The sequence below is a fragment of the Chiloscyllium punctatum genome, chromosome 9, assembly GCF_047496795.1.
Source record: "Chiloscyllium punctatum isolate Juve2018m chromosome 9, sChiPun1.3, whole genome shotgun sequence".
Classification (NCBI taxonomy): domain Eukaryota; kingdom Metazoa; phylum Chordata; class Chondrichthyes; order Orectolobiformes; family Hemiscylliidae; genus Chiloscyllium; species Chiloscyllium punctatum.
The window spans coordinates 105,221,151-105,243,292 of NC_092747.1; the positions used below are offsets into that span (position 1 = coordinate 105,221,151).

General features: G+C 40.8%; 1 protein-coding gene and 1 long non-coding RNA gene across 10 annotated transcripts in view; one reads left to right on the forward strand and one right to left on the reverse strand.

Moving 5' to 3' along the window:
• Window positions 1–22,142, forward strand: part of LOC140481574 (protocadherin-9) — a 713,749-nt gene that overhangs the window by 287,178 nt on the left and 404,429 nt on the right. The gene's annotated exons all lie outside the window — the stretch shown is intronic.
• Window positions 255–22,142, reverse strand: part of LOC140481575 (uncharacterized) — a 185,759-nt gene continuing 163,871 nt past the window's right edge. For both annotated transcript variants that reach the window (XR_011961556.1, XR_011961558.1), the window contains exons 3-4: window positions 12,483–12,795; window positions 255–817 (exon numbers count right to left, since the gene is read on the reverse strand). This is a non-coding gene — a long non-coding RNA (uncharacterized lncRNA). The remainder of the gene's footprint in view (window positions 818–12,482; window positions 12,796–22,142) is intronic.

The window sequence follows — 22,142 nt, forward strand, 5'->3', positions numbered from 1 at the left end:
TTCACCTTAAAAATGTGCCCCCTTGTCTTGAAATCCACCATCCGATGGAAAAGACACCTACCATTAACCCTATCTGTATCCTTCATGGTTTTATCTATCTTTATAAGGTTAACTCACAACCTCCTATGCTCCAGTGAAAAAAAAGCCCCAGCCTATCCAGCCTTTCATTAGACCTCAAACCTTCCATACCAGACAGTGAATAAAAACTACCTAAAGAACTCGTAGTCCATTTACCAACTTTGACACTGAATCACTTGGTTGTCACAGTTTTTATTATGTTTTCTGCAGTTTACCATTCAAAGTATGTGTCCCTTCATAGAGTTAGTAGTCTACAAAGTAGGTACATACCCCCAATCCCACCTCCATGTCCAGCTGCCTTAGCCCATGCCAGCTTGAATTTTAATGTCCATTCAGATATCTAGCCAGTGCAGTTCAGTTTGCAGTTTCTGTCTCTCATCAAATGAACATTTTTGCCTTCCAGTTGTCCACGGTGTTAAAATTAACATCACCTCAATTTTCTTAATTTGTCCTTTTTGAAACACTTTCTATTCCGAAATGTGATATTCATTTTCATCTTTTAAGATGTTTCTGATATTGATCAGAGTTCCAACTGACACATTAGTCTTCATCTTGAGCATCTCATTTCAAATGCATCGAACATCTCATTTACAGATTGCCTGCTTGATGTATTCTGAAGACTCTGTATCTTGGTTTTGGTTCCTATATGATTGTAGGCTGTTCTGTAATCATAGTTCCTTCTTGATTCCGTTCTGTTCTGTAATGTGTCTTGACTGGTTCAAGGAGTATGACCTGTATACTTTAGAAAACAACAGCGTTTGAGTAAATCAATATAAAGTGTCCTGAAAAAAACAGAGTTTATGCAGACTTCACCTTGAGAAGATAGACAGGGCTAGGTGTTATGCATACAGGTTACTCAGAATTGTGTAGGATACATGATAGAAAAAAGTCATTCAGTCCAGTCAGTCTATACCAACTTTTACCTTCCACTTGAAGAACCTCGTGGTGTCTGTTAACTGATATTATCAGCATTATCCATCATTTTTCATCTTCCTTGTGTGCCAATTCACCATTACGTATACCCATGCTATTCTCCTCCATTACCATTGGTAGTAACTTCCACAGTTGTACCATTCTCCAGGAAAAGGGTTTTTTTCTGAATTTCTTATTTGATAATTCAATGATGCTTTACATTGAGAGCCTCCAATTTAGTTTTTCCCTGTGAATATAAACTCTCTCTCTCTCCCTTTCTCTCTCTGTATTCACTCCATCAAAACCTCACATCAGTGTGAAGAAGTTTGTTTGGTCAGTACTGTCTGCCCTCTGTAACATTTATGCAGGTGTAGAAGTAACTGGATATTAGGTGGTGGTTCTTTTCCTAGAAATGAGTAAAGTTGTGAAATGCTATAAATGAAGTCACCCCCTGTCCCTCCACTACCACTCCCACTCCAGTTACAGTCTCCACCCCAACTCCCAGCTCCACCCCTACACCGGTCCTAGCTCCCAACCCTGCCGTGTTATCACCATCCTACTAGACCCTCCCCCACACTGAGGATGAATGATCAGTCCTCAGAAAAGGCCTTACCTTCATCCCCCTCCACTCCCAGATCAACTTCTTCTCCTCTCTGTTATGAAATGCTTGCCCAACTCGTGTGGTGGGTACGAGTTGTCTGAATTTTTTCAAATGAGTTAGGTTGTGTTTTGGCTTGTGAAAACACCATGTCTTATAAAAATTCAAAAATGTACTATAAATTAGCGTTAGACCAATTTCAGTCAAATACAGCTGTTCAGAAGAATCATCATGGTCCACTCAAAACATTAACTCTGTTTTTCTCTACACCAATGTTGCCAGACCTAAGGTGTATTCTCAGCAACTCCCATTTTTATTTTGGATCTGCAGTATTTTCTTTTTTAAAACAAAAACATTCTTGCACTAGCACTTAAACAGTGATGCTTGCGTAAATCCAGCTGTTGAAAAATGTGTTGCTGGAGAAGTGCAGCAGGTCAGGCAGCATCCAAGGAGCAGGAGAATCGATGTTTCGGGCATAAACCCTTCTTCAGCCCTTCTACTGCTCCTTGGATGCTGCCTGACCTGCTGCGCTTTTCCAGCAATACATTTTTCAGCTCTGATTGCCAGCATCTACAGTCCTCACTTTCTCCTAAATCCAGCTGTTTACCACTATACCATTGACTGGCATCATGTGTCATATTTTTTACTGCAAATGATGAGTTAAAATTACAGTATAAATAGTGTTATTCTTTTCTAAGCACAAACCAAATAAATTTATGGAAAGATGCCAATTTTGGGTAACTTAAAATACAAGTCAAGCCTTTGGCTTTGCTCTATGATTTCCAGTCAGAATTCAATGTTTTTGAATATGGCATATGGAAGCTTAATAATGTAAAAATCTATCAGACTAAGCTTGTTTCCCAGTTTCATGAATAGCAAACATTTAATTAACGGCTCATCGATCCATTAGCAGTTTTGTTCTGGTCTGAAAAATGTGTACTGTGTCCACCTCTTAGCACAAAATGCTGCAAGGTTTTAAGGTCTGTATTGATTTACTTTGAAGACTTGTGATCCAAGCCCTCATACCAATTAATTTGGGGATCAAAAGATTGTGTGTTCCATAGTGGAGTGTGCTTTAGCCTCTTGCTCTCAGTGTAGTTGAGTAATAAGGCAGTACTTGTAATGCGCAATGACAAAACTATTATTTTATCAAATCATATACCTTTCTCATTCCCTGTCTCTTGTTATTACTCTCAATATTTGTATAATTCTTGCCTATATACTGCCTGAAAATATCTCAAAACACATTTTTGTTAGAAAGGAAAGCTGTATCTAAGCTGTATGCTAATTCTCTCCTTGCCAAGATCGAGTGAGCATTTCTTTCAGACTCTTGCACATAAACACTTGCCAGCTCAATTAAGATTTGCATATGCCTTTTTCTTTCATTACAATCCCTCGGAAGAACACAGCATTCCATGTGCAGGTGTAACAGAACTCACACATTTCTTCAGAGATCAGATTTTAGAACTAACGAACCACAGTAAAAAAGTATAGAACCAGAGAAAACTTTAGAAAGAGGCCATTCAGCTTTTCACGTTTCTTGGCTGAATAAACTTAGCTGCCTATCCTGATCCTACTTATCGCCATCTACTCCGTACCTTTGCAGATCACAGTGCTTCAGGTGCAGATCCCAGCTCTTCTTAAAAGATTTGATGGTTTTGATCTCAAACACTAAAATGGGCAGATATCCACCACCATCTGCGAGAACAATTTTTTTTCTCATTGTTCCTCTCATCCTTCTACCAACCATGTTAAACGCGTTTCACCTGGTAAATGACCCCTCCCCTCAGGGAAACAGATCTTCCCCTTCCATTTTGTCCAAACCTTGATGATATTTTATACCTCAATCTGCTCTGTTCGAAGGAAATCTACACTAGCCCATTCAATTTTTTCCCCATACCTCCAATTTTCTAGCACTGACAACATTGTTTTAAGTGTTTTCTGTACCCTCTCTACAACAATTATGTCTTTCCCGTAATGTGACGATCAGAACTGTACACAGAACTCCAGCTGTGGCCTCGACTGTATCTTATACAGTTCAAGTATACACCCTTCCTCTTGTATTCAATATCTTGCCTAATGAAGGAAAGAATCCTACTTGTCTTCTTTACAACCTGTCTACCTATTCTATTATCTTTTGATACCAGTGGACAAGCACTCAATGTATCTCATACCCTGTATACCTTTCTAAGCTGTATGCTAGTTCTTTCCTTGCCAAGATCGAGTGAGCATTTCTTTCAGACTCTTGCACATAAACACTTGCCAGCTCAATTAAGTTTTGCATATGCCTTTTTCTTTCATTACAATCCCTCGGAAGAACATAGCATTCCACGTGCAGGTGTAACAGAACTCACACATTACAATTTGTTATTTTGCTTTTTTGTCTTTCCCAAATGTGTAACCTAACAATTCTTTGGACCCAATTTGCCACAACCCCCCCCGATTCTAAAGTCTTCAATTTTTGCCATATGAAATCTTACTGAAATCCATGTAGACAACATCAACTACAATACCCTCAGCAATCTTCCTGTTTACTTCAAGCAAACATCCTGTCCCTCAGGATTCCTTCCAACAACTTGCCCACCACCGACGTCAGGCTCGCTGGTCTATAGTTCCTTAGCTTGTCCTTACCACCCTTCTTAAACAGTGGCATGATGTTAGCCAGCCTCCAGTCTTCCAGCACCTCATCTGTGACTATTGAAGATACAAATATCTCAGTAAGAGGCCCATCAATCACTTCCCTAGCTTCCCACAGAGTTCCAGGGTACACCTGATCATGTCCTGGGGATTTATCCACCTTTATGTGTTTCAAGACATCCAGCATTTCCTCCCCTGTAATATGGACATTTTCCAAGATGTCACCTGTGGGAAGAGAGAGAGATAACATCTCAAGTCTGGTTATTCTTCATCAGAATGGATTTGATGCTAAATTGCCCATTGTGTAGGTTATTGGTCAGGGGTGAATATTGGGTAGGGGATTGGGTCTGGGTGGATTACACTTCGGAGGGTCAGTATGGGCTTGTTGGGCCAAAGGGCCTGTTTCTACACTGTAGGCATTCTAATTCTAATCAGATGGGACAATCCTTGCAACCTCAATCTTTAAAAATTGTTTCCTGCACCTGAAATGTTTGGAGTGGAGTTTTTGCTTTGGGAAAAGGGGGTAAGTGGTTGCATTTGGATTGGAATTCAGGCCAGATGATGCAGGGACAGCTGAGGATGCTGCCAATACCTGAGGCTGCCTTGTTGGAAAGCCTGGCAAAGACTAAACTCAAAGAATAGAACATGAAACTTGAGCTCTCATCACCTTTTTTTATTCTATGACACTTCATACCCGTTATGTCAACCGGGTACCTATTTCTACTCACCACCCTCTCCTTTAGAAGAGACAGAAGGGGAAAACACACTTATTTGTAAAACCATGAAAACAGGTGTCATCGCTTCTTGATATTTGTTGACACTTCTTGACACATCTCAACACTTGTTGAAACTTCACACATAGTTCTTGGCAGATCTTTTATATGCTTGACCATTCCAAAGGATTTGTGCACATTTTATGCACAGATAACTCCACAATTAACAATCCCAAAGACGCTTAGCCTAGAATTATATGCATGGGTGTACTTCAGCTTTCCAAAGCGATACCCTTGTGATCCTAAACTAATGCACTAAGACCAAATCAGCTCTTATCCAGGTCTAATCATCACAGTGTGGGTTTCAAACAGCAGTGATTCAAACAGCAGTGGTATCAAACTCTAATTTGAGGGGAGGCAGCTGATCATTTAAATAGCCAGATGCCTTTGCACACATACAATAAAGATTTGATCTGAGGCGACAGAGGGAAGGTTTTGGGAAAAGAGGTTGGAGATGAATGTGAAGACATCTTTTAACATAGTGAGTGGTCATCTTCTGAAATTCACTACCTTTTTGGGGTGTTAGAGAGCAAAAGTGCTGAATAATTTGGAAAGGAAATAACATGGGCACTTGAAGGAATTAAACTTGTGGATGATTGGTATGCTGTACAAAGGCCTGGCATTTTTTTGAAAGGTGAAATGGCCACATTTTATTCCATTATAACTCAATGACAATCTTGAAATCACTACTTGGACAAAAGCTCCCCTAAAGGCTTCAAGGCATCATCATTGAAGTGGTTAGAGGATATTTCAAATGTTAGCTTTCTGTTAATGCTGTGAAAAATTTAGTGCTTTCAATGTTCTGTCGTTTTAGTTCATGTGAGAGCTGCAAAATTGATTTTCACATCTCCTGAGTTTAAAGCATAAAGCAAAGAGAGAAACACTTTTTAATTCTCAGAATTTCAGGCGACAAATCAGATAAAGGAACTAGAAATTTTTCTCAGAGTTCTTATCTTTTTTTTTCAGAAAACCTGCAACAGTCCTCAGAGAATTAACTCTCCAAATCTGATCCATTAGGAATAATTACAGATATTTTGTTCCCTCATTATTATTCATTATCAGCAGGCAGACCAGCCAGCAGTTACATAAGGAGAATATTGGCATGTTAGAAATAAAGTAACAGCAATGCTTTTGGAATAATTTAATGACACAAATGATTGTTAATGAGTTGAAGGAGAAATTTCAGTAAAAAAAATGATCAGAGATAAACTTCACAATCTAGCTTTGTGAAGTAATTTTTTAAAAAATAAGTTGATATATTTAATCTTCATCCTCCTGAAGAACATTTTATATATGTGTATGCATATATTAAATAAATATGCACAATGCATACACACAAGCTCTCTCTCTTTCTCTCACTTCTATATACACATACACATATGTATATATTATCATATTTTTATTAACCCAAATTAATTCACGTGTCTGGAACAGCAGGAAACAGAAAAAAAAATCTATGGTATTATAACAAAAATTGCTGGAGAAACTTAGCAGGTCTGGCAAGATCGGTAGGAAGAAAGCAGAGTTCATGTTGCAAGTCCATCAAATCCATTCTGGTGAAGAATAATCAGACTCAAATGTTAACTCTCTTTCTTCACACAGGTGCTGCCAGTCCTGCTGAGTTTCACCAACAATTTCTGCTTTTGTAATAAACGTATGGTAATTTTAACATACATGGAAGACTGTACTTGACGGCTGATGGGAAGTAAATGATTCTATCATTTCAAAACCCCCTACCACCTCCTAATTTCCATTTTATTGGGGTGAATTGAGCTGGGGGGGGTTTGTCAGTTAAATTTTTAAATTAAGCTGCATGTCATTTGAACAGACCATTTGAACAAGTTTTTTGTGTTTTTTAAAGTCACATTTTGCCTGCATTTCCCTGAGCTTGGTATCCTGGCAGGTCAATGGAGGTGAGAAGGACAAGATCCATAGGGTACTTACATATGCAGCACTTGAAAAGTAGCAGAGATTTATCTTCTGGACTGCCAAGTTTCAGTCTGTATGATTCCTGATTCTCCTTCCTGGTACCTCTGACCCTCAACCCTAGACCTCCACCACACGTAAAATATCCCTGTATTTTCCTGGTATCCCTTCTTCTAACACGCAACAAGCAGCATCCAACCTGTTTCCCCTGTATGTGAACCAGGCTGGATTTTGGTTGGGAAATCTACAGTTTTTTTTTAAAACGTTCTAAATCGGAAGCTCTAGGCTGAGGCCTCACTCTAGCACATTAGACACTGGGTTCTATAATGATTCAGGTTACTAGGATGATGCAGGGACTGAAGGGTTTAGTTATAGGGAGAGCCTGAATAGACTGGAGCTTTCTTCCCTGGAGCGTCGAAGGCTCATTGGTCACCTTATAGAGGTTTTGAAGGTCATGAGGTACATGGATAGGGTGAGGAGCCAAGGTCTTTTTCCTCGTGTTGGGGAGTCCAAAGTGTGAGGACATTGGCTTAAGATAGAGGGGAAAGATTTAAAAAGGACCTGAAGGGTAACTGTTTCATGCAGAAGATGGTGCAAGTTTGGAATGAACTGCTAGAGCAAGTGGTGGAAGTGGGTACAATTACAACAAGTGAGAGACATCTGGATGGGTATATGAACAGAAAGTATTTGGAGGGATATGGGCTAAATGCTGGCAAATGAGATTAAGACAGATTGGGATATCAGATTGGCGTGGACAAGTTGGACCAAAGGGTCTGTTTCTGTGCTGTACAAATCTATGACTCTATGACTCTACTACAGGGTCTTGTTGGGCATTGTTTTTTATTGGCTGTTTGGTGAAGCTAGCAATTGTCATGTTCCTTTCTCATAGTTCTGTAAAGCTTTATACTTTCAAGTACTTATCAAATTCTCTTTTGAAATTCACTTTTGATCTGCTTCCATTGTCCATTCTGACCTGATATTTCAATGTTGTACGAAGAAGGATGTACTACATTGACTTAAATACCAACCATGCAAAGATTCCATGACATTAGTTGAAAATCAGAAAAGTTTTCCCTGCCGAATCAACAATAATAAAACATGACGTGGAGTAGCTGGTTTTGGACTGGGGTGGGCGAAGTTAAAAATTTCACAACATCAGGTTATAGTCCAACAGTGTGGGTTTCAAACTGCAGTAGCTTTCGGAGTACTGCCCCTTCATCAGGTCGGTGTGGAACAGATTCAAGAGGAGTGGTATGAGTTGTGAATCATTTATTTACAATGACTGAAAAAGTTATGATTCTAACACGGACTGCAATTAGAGGAAAAAAATTGCAACCATGGCAACGTCTTAAGCAGCTTCAATTATGTGATTTATTTTCCCCAGCATGATGTCTTTCACACTACATACTGCTCCATCAACAAGAGAGCCATTTGCTGAGCAATCTGAATGACATCAACTAGATTTGCACTCCTTGAAGTTTAGCACATTAAAGGATTTGATCAAAGATTTCAATATATTTAGTTGATATTGATAGAGTAGATTGCAAGGAACTATTGACATGAGTTGGGAAGTCTAGGGCATGTGAACAGATCCAGAATTAGGCATTTTCAGGAGTGAATTTAGGAAATTCTTCTGCACAGCAGAGATTTAAAATTCACTTACTAAGCTGCAGTTTATGCTCGCTCAGTGATTAGCTTTAAATATGTAATTGATAGATTTTGTTCACCTATGTTATCAAGGAATATAGGGTAAAGGGAGGTCAAATTGATTAGTTATTAAATTGCAAAGCAGACTCAAGAGGCTAATTACTTTCCTCCAGTTCCTATGCCCTGATGAAAATAGATAATTTCCCAAACCTAACTCTTTCTGAAAACCAATTGTTATGATCCCAGCTGATGATGTTTCTGGACATGTCAGATCCCCCAAACTGAAATCTGGCTTGATAAATCACATTTTGTTTAGTTTGGTGAAACATAAGAACACAAAACTACAGATTTGGTTTTAATAATAAATCGGAAGCTAATTACACAAAAGAAATTAACTTAGAATAAATGAAACTATACACATATGGCACAGATTTAAAGAATTCACAATACGTCATGCGTTATGTAAAGTAGGATCCTATTAATCCCAAAACACTCCTTCATTATATTCACACCAGAAAGAATTCCCTTATATTTCATATCTATAAGGTTTAAGGAAACTATTGCTTAATGCCCTCTCTTGAGAATCTGTCAGCTTCTTATTGAAGCCTTTATACAACTGAGCTTAGATTTTCTCAGCTTCAAATAATGCCTTCAGGGTTTGAACCAAACACTTCTGATCTGCAGCTGTTAAGCTAAACTCCTTGCACTGAGCTAACATCTTTTGTAACAGTCCCAAACTACCGCTGTTTCTCAGGACCAGTTGTTTCACACATCCAGCTTCAGCCAAATTTTGGCAAACTTTCTCACACTGAACCTAAAATGTTTCACTCCCAAGCTATGGATAGTTCCCTGAAAGCCCCTCTAAAAATTCCATAATCTTTTATCCAAAAGCTTAATGCACCATACAGGGGAAGCAATGGCCTAGTGGTATTATTGGTGGAATGTTACTTCAGAGACCCAGATAATGTCCTGGGGGCCTGGTTTCAAATCCCAGCATGGCAGATGGTGGAATTTGAATTCAATAAATATCTGGAATTAAGATTCTAATGACGACCATGAATCCAAAGTCAATTGTTGTCGGCTTTAACGTGAATAGTTGCATTAAATTTCCGATCCCAGTTCAGGTTACATGCCTCAGTGTCTGCAGCAAGATATCTGTTTTTGGATTATCTGAAAATATAATTAATCTGCACAATCAGAGAGTTTTAGGGTAGTAGGATAGTGTGTAAGCTATTGAAGTGTTCCTACCTACCACCCAGACTGGTTACTGTAAGGCTCAATGGGGATGTGGAAAGTTTGCTTTTTCTCATAGGTAGGTCCAGACCTGGGGAATGCTGTTTTAAAATTAGGGGACACCCTTTTAGGACAGAAGTTTCTTTTTTATCTCTGTGGTTTGTGTAGTTTTGAAACTCTGCTGCAGAAGGTGCAGAGGCAGAGAGAATAATCATTCATTTATTTTAGGGCAGAACTGGATAGTTTACTGTTCAACAAGGAAACCAAAGGTTAACTGGGGTAGATACTATTTTTTTTTAGCAGTAGTTGCATTTTACACTATCTCATGATTATTTGAACCACTGCTTCTTCACCCAATTTCTCTTCGAACAACATCTCTCCTTTTCCCTAATAATGGCCCTGAGTGGCTTGCACCAGATCAGTATCTTTCTCCCCATGGAGGCAGAAATTATTAAAGATACTGTGACTTGTCTTTGTGTTATGTTTGCATCTTGGTACCCTGCATTATCAGGCCACATTGAGGTAAGCATTTTGTTGTCACCAGCTGTCAGAATTACACGTGCTTCTTGGTAAGTAGTGAAGAGAGTGGAGGGTGTCACATTACTGCAGGGAAATGAGTTAGTTTGACAGTCTAGAAGCCTTCTTTATTACACGAAACACACCACATAATTGCAACACTGTTGTAGCTCTTTTTCTTTGTCTGGTTTACCTTACTCTATTCTGATTTTCCTACCAATCATCCCTCTTGTCCTCCTCTCCTTCTGAAGGTTTTGACTCCTTGTTCATTACCATGTAGTTGTTCCCTGCCTTATGTGGTATGTACAGCATACGATATACCTGTCATTGCCTTATGAGATTCAGAAAGAAAGCCTTTGAGATCAATCTGTGAGTGGCAGCTCATTTTGCATATGCCACATCTACAGTTATCAAAGAGAAGAGGACGCTTAACTGACACTTGCAAGAGATTTGTTGGTGTACACATTTACACGGCACAAATGTTATTCTCATGGTGCAGGTACCTGAATTCTTGGGCTGCATCAAACCCCATGCATGCATAAAAGCATCACCCCAGTCTTTGATACCTTGGAAACTTGTCTGCTGTTGTGAACTAACCAATTAACAAACATCGTATCAAGCAATGGTTCTTAAGGAGTTGATTAAAAGTTGTATCAAGCTCCTCCCTGTCTGGTGTCTTACAGCTCCTGGGTGGAAGATCAGTCAGAATGTCCTGAGACAGTTGTGTCTCTTTACCTCTTGTAAACAATAGTTAATATGTCTAAAAGTTCATGGACCCCAGTATATACTTACTTTTATGTGATAAACAATGACTTGAGTGTTGCTGAGAAAAGATATGTTTTGTTGAAATGTTCTTCATTAAGACAATTCAAACAAAATACCAATGTGAAGACCAAATAGCACTCATATAGCATGGAAGGTCAGTTCTTTCAGCTGGGATAGCTCCTAGCAGATTAGATGTTAATTGGTAACAAAGTGAGCCAGCCAAGCCAGGAGACATGGATCACACCCTTCTGTGTAAAATTGAGCCCACTGAGTTCACTTCCTGGCAGAATAAATCTTGCCTTGATTTCCTCCATTTTATGAATATACGCATGGTTGACCCTCCTTGGTGCTGGACTGCTAAGTATGTGTTAGACATCCACCTGAGTGTTAATCATTGGAGAGCAGATCAGTTTTAGAAATGGGTGGAGAATAGAACCTCAAAGATGTGGAGGCTGAGCCATTAAATCCTCAAGGATGAATTTGTCTTTTGAACTGTAAGGGTGTCATGTATTCTCAGGAATAGGCTGGAAAATGGAGTCAAGGCAAGGATCAGATCAGACATGATCGTACTGAATGGCAGAGCAGGCCTGAGGGGGCCATATTAGCCTACTCCTGCTGCTCTTTCTTATGTTCTTATGATGCGTTTAGAATCCAAGAGAACATCGCGAAACTGGTAATAGGTTTTGTGAACCCTTAAATCAACGTGCAATGTTTATTTATTTGCTGAAAGCACTGGTGAGCTGCCTGAGCTGAAAAGCCACTAAGAACATAGCCGCTTAAGTATGCCAAACAGCACTTGAGAGATTTTGCATCGGCATTTTGTTTATTTTTTTGTGAAATAGAAGTTCCCAGAGTTCCACCTGGATATGCCCACAAAGATCACAGAAGTAATCTACACTATGTGACCTGGACTCGCTATAAATAAATAAACTGAAAATGCCTGTGGGCTGTAATCCTTGGCAGGCTATTGCAATGAGGTCGCCCACCTGCTGGAGTCACAGAAGTATGAGGGGTGAGAAAAAGCAATCACTTCAATGTTTAATTCAGTTTGGTGAACTTTTCAGTTTAAAAGGGAAGGTAATCCCAAAGATAAGTTGCCTGTGGTTAAGTGTGTTCGCTGATATTTGGCTGACGTGCTTTTCCTTGCTGATCTTCTTTCAGAATCCTCGCATCAGACAGCAGACAAAGAGACCATTTGGCCCACTATGCTGCTGCCAGCCGCTTTAAAGCAGCTATCCAATTAATGCTGCTCCTCTGCTCTTCCCCTTCGCCCTGTAGTTTTTTTTAAATTGTGTATCTGCTTAGCAAACTGTCTGGCTGACGGTGCCGCAGGTGGATATTTACATTGGCCTCACGCCTTTTCTAACTGATGAGTCAGCCTGTTTACATGCACCTACCTTGGCGGTTCGCCTGATCCCACTGCTTTGTCTTCACATTTGCCACGTCCTGACAAACTCGCACGACTACAGGCGCTTGCTTAGTTACCTCTGCTCATGTAGCTCGCTCCTCAGCATTAACAGATTGTTTTAACTTCAGGATCATCTGAATAATGAGGAAGCCTTGGGCACAATCCTCCCTTCACAACTCCTTTTTTGTGCAAGGCCGGGCTGGAATAGCGTGAACTTCTCATGCATGGCAGGCTGTAGTTCATCCAGTTTTGCGATTCCCGACAGCCTGCCTCACTGCACGCACTTCCTCTGTGTGTGTAACCTGGTGAAAAGCAGAAAAGGAACTTGCAACGATCAGATAGTGGAGGTGTGCCGAAAAACACAGATCAGCACTTTGTGATCGCTTCTTCTGAAATTGCAGGACTCCGGTTATAGAATTAATATTTTTAATATAATAACTCATAACTTTATTTTGTCCAGGAATAAATTCATTTTGATATTTAAAGTTATGGGAATGGACATGATACTGTAATGGTGACAGCCTGTTCATGGCTTGGTATCTAGAACAGCATTCAACTGTTACTTGTCAAATGGGGTTAACTAATAAATGATAGATTTGCATTTATATGCACACCACGATCTTTTATAGGCAATCAAGGTTATATGAAGGATAGTCAGTGCACTTTCGTGGAATATGGGCATAACTGAGACTAAATTCATATTCCAGATTTAAAATGAGACAAGAATTCAAAGCTTTTTGTCCTCTACTCATCAAGATTAAGACACAATGAGCAGACTTGAGAAAAAGCACATCTGACTGCAGCACTGCTTCAGTATTGCAGTAACGTTGCCGAGATTTTAAACCTTTGGATGACTCAGTGATTACAGTGCTATTAATAAAGCAATGTTTAGAGACAAAAACACCGCAGATGCTGGAATCCAAGGTAGACAAGCAGGAGGCTGGAAGAACACAATAAGCCAGGCAGCAGTTTCTCCACCTCCTGGTGCTGCCTGGCTTGCTGTGTTCTACCAGCCTCCTGCCTGTCTACCATTAATAAAGGAATAGCTGGAAGAGCATTATACAATCAGGACTGTTTCGCAATGATATTATGAGTTGATGCACTTTCGTTCGAAGAATGTGGAGAGTCAATGTAAAATAAAAGATACTATTCTAAGTGTGCGTTGGAGCAGAGAGATGTGAGTGTATTTGTGATTAAGGCTTTTAGGGTGGCAGGACATGCAGAGCAAGCTTTTAATAAAAGGATTCAATATTTCAGGATATAGAGGGATATAGAGTACAAGAGCAGAAAGACTATTCTGAACTTATATTGGACACCAGTAATACCTCAGCTGGAGTATTGCGTACAGTTCTGGCAGATACACTATAGATAGATTGTCAATGCATTGAAGAGAGTTTATGAGAATGGTTCCATAGCTGACAAGTCAATTCTCTGATGGTGGAAGCACAAAGACTGAACCTTGCCTTATTCTGCTCCCTTTTCCATCTCTTCATGTGAGTCCCCCACTCCCACCCCTAAAATCTCCTTATCTACTCTGTTCAGGCCTGTCATGGTTTTGAAACTCCTGTCAAATTTCCTCCTAGCCTTCTCCTCCCCAAAGAAAAGTCCCAACTTCTCCAAATTATCCTCACAACTGAGACTTGTCAGCTATGGAACCATTCTCATAAACTCTCTTCAATGCATTGACAATCTATCTATAGTGTATCTGCCAGAACTGTACGCAATACTCCAGCTGAGGTATTACTGGTGTCCAATATAAGTTCAGAATAGTCTTTCTGCTCTTGTACTCTATATCCCTCTATATCCTGGAATATTGAATCCTTTTATTAAAAGCTTGCTCTGCCTGTCTTGCCACCCTAAAAGCCTTAATTACAAATACATTCACATCTCTCTGCTCCAACGCACACTTAGAACAGTATCTTTTATTTTACATTGACTCTCCACATTCTTCGAACTAAAGTGCATCAACTCATATTTCAACCCTGACCTTAAATTTACCTGGACCATCTCTGACACCTCCATCCCCTTCCTGGACCTCTCCATCTCCATTAATGACGACCAACTTGACACTGACATTTTTTACAAACCCACCGACTCCCACAGCTACCTGGATTACACCTCTTCCCACCCTACCTCTTGCAAAAATGCCATCCCGTATTCCCAGTTCCTCCGCCTCCGCCGGATCTACTCCCAGGAGGACCAGTTCCTCCACAGAACACACCAGATGGCCTCCTTCTTTAGAGACCGCAATTTCCCTTCCCACGTGGTTAAAGATGCCCTCCAACACATCTCGTCTACATCCCGCACCTCTGCCCTCAGACCCCACCTCTCCAATCGTAACAAGGACAGAATGCCCCTGGTGCTCCCCTTCCACCCTACCAACCTTTGCATAAACCAAATCATCCGCCGACATTTCCGCCACCTCCAAAAAGACCCCACCACCAGGGATATATTTCCCTCCCCACCCCTTTCCGCCTTCCGCAAAGACCATTCCCTCCTTGACTACCTGGTCAGGTCCACGCCCCCCTACAACCCACCCTCCCATCCTAGCACTTTTCCCTACCACCACTGAAACTGTAAAACCTGCGCCCACACCTCCTCTCTCACCTCTATCCAAGGCCCTAAAGGAGCCTTCCACATCCATCAAAGTTTTACTTGCACATCCACTAATATCATTTATTGTATCTGTTGCTCCCGATGCGGTCTCCTCTATATTGGGGAGACTGGGCTATTAATAATAGCAGAGCGCTTTAGGGAACATCTCTGGGACACCCGCACCAATCAACCACACCGCCCCGTGGCCCAACATTTCAACTCCCCCTCCCACTCTGCCGAGGACACGGAGGTCCTGGGCCTCCTTCACCGCTGCACCCTCACGACCTGGAGGAAGAATGCCTCATCTTCTGCCTCGGAACACTTCAACCCCAGGGCATCAATGTGGACTTCAACAGTTTCCTCATTTCCCCTTCCCCCACCTCACCCTAGTTCTAAACTTCCAGCTCAGCACTGTCCCCATGACTTGTCCAGACTTGTCCTACCTGCCTATCTCCTTTTCCACCTATCCACTCCACCTTCTCCTCCCTGACCTGTCACCTTCATCCCGTCACCCACTCACCCATTGTACTCTATGCTACTTTCTCCCCACCCCCACCCTCCTCTTGCTTATCTCTCCACACTTCAGGCTCACTGCCTTTATTCCTGATGAAGGGCTTTTGCCCGAAACGTTGATTTCGAAGCTCCTTGAATGCTCCCTGAACTGCTGTGCTCTTCCAGCATCACTAATCCAGAATCACAATGATATTGACGACCAAGTCAGAATCTGACATTAAGGGGTCTCACATTTAAGACAAAGGTGAGGAGGGATTTCTTGTCTCAAAGTATTTTGAATCTGTGGAATTCTTGACTGCAGAATGCTGTTGAGGCTGGCTGATTAACTATATGGAGAAAGTGAGGACTGCAGATGCTGGAGATCAGAGCTGAAAATGTGTTGCTGGAAAAGCGCAGCAGGTCAGGCAGCATCCAAAGAGCAGGAGAATCGACGTTTGAAGAAGGGCTGATGCCCGAAACGTCGATTCTCCTGCTCCTTGGATGCTGCCTGACCTGCTGCGCTTTTCCAGCAACACATTTTCAGCTCTGATTAACTATGTTCAAGGCTGCGATAGGGGAATTGAGGGTAAGGGGGAAAAGGCTGAAACACGGAGTTAAGGATTATCAGAGCAGTCATGTTTTCATTAAATGGCAGTCCAGACCCAAGGAGCAGACTGACTTATTTGTACTACTACATCGTATGATCTTAAATTCGCTCCTGTACTAATATTGATTCCAAACTGAAAAAAAATCTGTTATTGTAAATAATGCAGCTTTGTTGGTGCTTCAAAAGTGCATCGTTCATTGGGGATTTATTGCAGTGACCAATTTGTTTGATTGCGTAAGAGAATAATTGAACTGATAGTGGCTATTTTATTATTTATAGAGTTATACAGCACAGAAATAGACCCTTTGGTCCAACTCATCCACACTGACCAGTTTCGCAAACTAAACTAGTCCCACTTGTCTGCATTTGGCCCATGTCCCTCTAAACCATTCCTATTCATGTATTTGTCAAAATGTCTTTTAAATGTTGTGAGTATACCTTTGATACCCATAAGTTAGGAAAAAAAACACCAGCAGTTTGACATAATGGTACCTTTTAGGTGTTCTCAGGAATAGATGGTCATTTTATGCATACTTAAAGGAAAAAGGCTCATACTGTTATTTAAAAATCTACCAGTCAGCATTGGAATTCCTCTTTCCATTTTTGATAAAACAAAAATGACCCCCTTACTTCCTCCAATTTATCAGGTTGATCTTCTCATGGAGGGGCCTGCAGAGCTCCTTCAGTGCAGGAAGTCTCCAAGAGACCAACCTATAGAATATACACAGAAACTATTCCCCCTTTTCATACTGGCTGCCATATTATAATAAATAACAGTTTAAATGTCTCATAACACAATGCATCAGTGAATTGTAAGTGAGTCAGAATAGGGAAAATGGGTTGCATATATGGGACATTAGAGAGTTAGTGGTTGAGGTGGGTGAAGTAAGGCTTTGGGCAGTAGCAAAGTGATCTGGCAGGCTACAGGTGGCTAGAGTGCAGATTGGTCGAATGGCACAATGGTAGTTGGTTAAGTGCCAAGTATGTGGAAATGTGTGTGTCTAAGGTGGCAAGGTCAAATGAGATTGAGTCATTGAAAATTGAGAGTTGGGGGAGCAGAGGGATTGAGGTTGGGAGAGTCAGAGAGTTTGGAAGATAATGTGCTTATTGGACAAAAAGTACACAGTAGATTCAATGGGGTCAGACGTTCATGGGCGTTGGAGAGTTCAGGAGGTTGGAGGGTCAAGGGACATTGGAGAAGGGGAGTTGGTTTATGGCGGATGATCAGTTGGCATTGATACCATATAGCAAGGTTCAATATTCTCGTTATCTAACCATCACTATTGCATTCAGCAACAACTGGGCCAGTGCTGGCTTCTACTAATCCATGGGCCAATTTGAGGTCCTTGTTCATGATTTGTGGCATTTTACTATAAATGACGAGTGCTCTATTCCCATTCAGAGTTCATAAGATATAAATCTTGGAGATTTATCCACAGTCTTGAAGAGGTTGGTCAGGGTCCTTCCGTTTTGATGCCCTGTGCCTCACAGAAGGCCTCCTCCCCCGAGGTTAGGGCCATTCTTGCTTGAACCCATTCCCTTCAGAGCCTTTTCTATTGCAGGACCATCTTGAAATAGCTCTGACGATGCTACCTCACTGCATTCCATAGTGACTTCCTCCATGGTTTCTCAATGGAGATTGACTGCAATACCATTAGTGACCATTGCAGCCAGTGGCACTGCTGGGATGGGAGAGCTGCTGGCCCTCTGGCTACAGGCAACAGCCTTAACCGACAGCCTGAAAACTACAAAATCCAGGCATGACCTCCCAGTTGAGTGGATGTTTGCCTGGTTGTTCAGTCAGTGAATAAGGCCTGACATGAAACTACCTCTGCATGAAATCCAGTGAGGTTTGCCAGAACTAATATTATTCAATTGTCACAATTCAACCTTAGTGCTACAACAGTTGCACATGCACATATACACACCCACAGTAACATGTTGATACACACATAAACACGCAGTTGTATATATTGATGCACATCTGTGTACATATACACATAAACAGCGATATTATTGTAGCTTTAGATCACAACACCTTCAGTTAGCTGTAGAATTTGTTTAACAATGCTCCTATGACGTGCTCTGTCATATTTTACAGTATTAAAAGTGATATGTAAATACAATTTGTTAGTTATGAATAAATGATTAATAAGGGAAGCTGAGTGTCGTGGTAATGCTATTAGACTAGTAATCGAGAGTTCCTAAAGTGCCTTGGGACGTTGGTTTAAATCCTGCTGTAGCAGATGGTGAAATTCGAATTCAAAAATTAATTTAAAATGCTTGCATAATGGTGACCTTGTAACTGCTATCTATTGTAAGTATCCATCTGGTTCACTAATACCTTTAGGAAAGGAAATTTGTTTTCCTTCCCCGACCTAGTCTAATCTGATTCCACACCCTCAGCAATGTGGTTGACTCTCAACTGCCCACTGAATTGTCAAGCAAGCCACTCAGTTCAAGAATGCTGGCCCAGCTAGCATTGCTCCCATAAATGAATGGAAACACGCGCAGCATTCTGCTTCTTGACAAAGGTGGGGATAGTTCCAAGCGATGAGCGTTGTTGTACTTCTAATTGACAGAGCCATTCAGTTCAGTTGAAGTGCTTCTTCAGTTGAAAAATGCTGTTTTAGTTCCTTTCTCATTTTAAAATTCTTTGCAAGTGGGGAAAGAGTGCTGTCTCTTTGCCAAAAGGGATTGTTCATGAATTTTGTATATCTGAACAAATTGGTTGCAAGTTGCCTCCCTATTGTTGGCTTCTTCACAACCGCAGTGAAAATGTTAGCAATATACTCCCTGAATAATGAAGGGTAAATGTGCAGCCTAGATTCCTAACATTTCTTGGTTGCTTGATTACTCCACCCTCTCTACACATTACTCAAAAAAAATTGCTGTTCAAACTATATCTTTATTTCCAAAAGCTTTAGGGGCTCAAAGCAAATGTTAAACAATGTGAGTTATCATTTATTAATACCTCAAATATTAATTTGTACATGATCATTTGAGTTAAACTCTGGTGAAATATTTAGGCACTTTTTTTTCTCGGCAAAGTTATAAAGACAGGAACGCAAAAACAAAACAATAAATCACAGCTAAAGGCACAATGATAACCCAAAATTAGACCTTAATTTCTTGCTCCTTAGAGATGAGTTTCTAAGTGGTTTTTGAATGGATGACAACAAAGCAGCATCGAAACCTGTTCTCTCCTCTTTATCTGCACTTCTTAATAAAAAAGGTTCATGGGATATGAGCATTGCTAGCAATATTGATCACCCATCCATAAGTGCTGTTGAGAAGGTGGTGGTGAGCCACCCTTTGCACCGCTGCAGTTGGATATGGAGAGATGGCAATTTAACTCAGCAACAATGAAGGAAGATTAGTAAGTGCATGAAAGCAGACTTTGGCGTTGTGGTTCTTTTTCATGTATATGCTACCATTGTTCCTCTGGGAGGTAAAAATTGCAAGTTTTGAAGGTGCCATCAAAAAGGCCCGAGAAAGTTGCCGTAACGAAGCTTGTAAATAGTATGTACTGCGACAATGGTGTGGCAATGGTGGAGTTGAGAGTGAATGTTAAAGGTTTGGATGAGGTGCCAGTCAAACAGACTGTTTTGATTTGATTGTTGTAAAAGTTCCTGAGTGTTGTCGGAATCGCACTCTACCAGGCAATTGGCGAGTATTCCATCACACTGCACTCTTCTAGGTGACTGGGCAGTATTCCATCACACATCCGATTTGTAAATGGTGGATAGGCTTTGTGGAGTTTGAAAGTGAGTTTCTTATTTCTAAACTCTCAGCCTCTGTCTTGCTATGGAATCACGAGTATTTAAATGGCTTGTTAAGGTTTTGGTCCCCATGGCATTAATGATGGAATCTTCAGCGATGACGCTAATGAATGTCAAGAGGAAGAACTGAGACTGTATATTTTCATCTGTGTCTATAACAATACATGCTTTGGCACACTTGCAACCATTAGTTACTAAATAATTGGGCAGATTGTTGAGCCAATCCTGTGTTTTCTTTGCTCTATAATTCCCTGACGGCCTTTTCAGGCCACCCCCTCCCTGCCATCCCTCCGACCAATTTTTCCCTCCAGCTACCAACCGGATTAATTCCTCCTATCGACTAACCAGGTCATACCTTCCACCTATCATTACCTCACCACTCTGTCCCTTTCCCCATCCACAACCCTTCCCCCCTTTTTCTGCAGCTCCCACTACCCCCACCCTCAGTCCTGAAGAAGGGTTATACCCAAAATGTCAACTTCTCCATTTGCTGATGCTGCCTGGATTGCTGTGTTTTTCCAGTCTCCTTCTTGTCTACTTTGCATACACCCTTTCTCTTCTCAGAAAAATAAACCAAGTCTTGTGTGGGTGTAGCTCCTAAGATGTTACTTACTCTTGTTTCTTCATCCAAATGATCGTTGTTCAAGGATGAGATTCAAGGCCATTCGATCTTAGTGACTGTCAAATTTACCCACTCTCAGCTGGATTTAAGACACAGCAGTCATTGGATAGCGATGAGCTCTGTAAAGTCCAGCTTATTCTTGTAATCTTCATCGTGAGTGCAAAGAATAGATAATGGCCTATTGGTTCCCGGTTGAGACTCAGAGTGCCAACTGAATTTCAATTGGTCATGCTGCTGCTTCTGAGTCAGAACAAAATGGGTTCATGTTCCCCTTCAGGTCGTGAGAATAAATATCAAAGCTGACAGTCCAGTGTAGGAAGTGCTGTTGTCAGTCTTTTCAGTGAAAGATACTTTGAACACTCCATTAATACTATAGAATTCAGGTAAGGAATTAAGTACCATTACCATCACTAAAGATGAGACAAACTAACCGGGCTAAAGGCAGATCAACCCCTGGCCCTGATGACCTGCACCCTAGCAGAGGTCGCTATAGACATAGTGGGTGTATTGGTTGTAATTTTCCAAAAGTCTCTGGATTCTGGAGAAGTACCAGAGAATTGGAAAACTGCCAATGTGACACCGTTATTCAAAAAGGGAGGGAGGTAAAAAGTGGATATCAATAGATAATTAGCGTAACATCTATTATTGGATATGTCTTGGAATAAATGATTAAGAAAATAAAAGCAGTGCATTTGGAAAATCATAATCTACTTAAGGTTGGCTTTATGATAAGGGAATCATATCTGTCTAATTTTATCAGTATGTTTCAAAGAAGTCTCAACCAAAATGCATAGGTGGAGGGAGGAGATATGTTGTAGCTGGACTTCCTGAAAGCATTTGACAAGATACCTCACAAAAGGTTAAGTCATAAGATAAGAGCCGAGATGTTGGAGGTAGTGTATTGGCATGGATTATGAATAATTGGCAGGAAACAGTGAGTGGGGATAAAGGGTTCTTTTTCAGGTTTGGCAACCCATAACTAGTGGGATTCTACAGGAATTGGTGCTGAGACCACAACTGTTTACAATATACATTAATAACTCGAAGGAAAGAAGTAAGTATAGTTTAGCCAAATCTGCAAACAACACTTAAATAGATTGCAAGACAGGTTACAAACAATTAACAGAGAGATTTTGAAAGGTTAAGTAATTGGGCAAAAATTAGCAAACTGAGTACAATGCAGGAAAATGTGAAGTTGTTCATTTTTGCAGGGTGAACAAAAGAACAGGACATTATTTAAATGGAGAAAAACTGCAGAATGCTGCAACACAAAGGGAGTTTGGAGATGAAACACAGAAAGCTAGCACACATGTGCAGCAGATAATCAGGAAGGTGAATGGAATGTTGGCCCTCAACACAAGAGAGTTGGAATATAAGAGTAGGGAAGTCTTATGGCAACTGTACAAGGTATTGGTGGGATCATACCTGGAAGACTGTTACCAGTTTTGGTCCCTTTCTTTAAGGAAAGATATCATTTCTTTGGAGGCAGCTCAGAGGAGGTTCACTAGGACGATCCCCAGTATGGACGGATTGTTTCTTGAGCAGAGACTA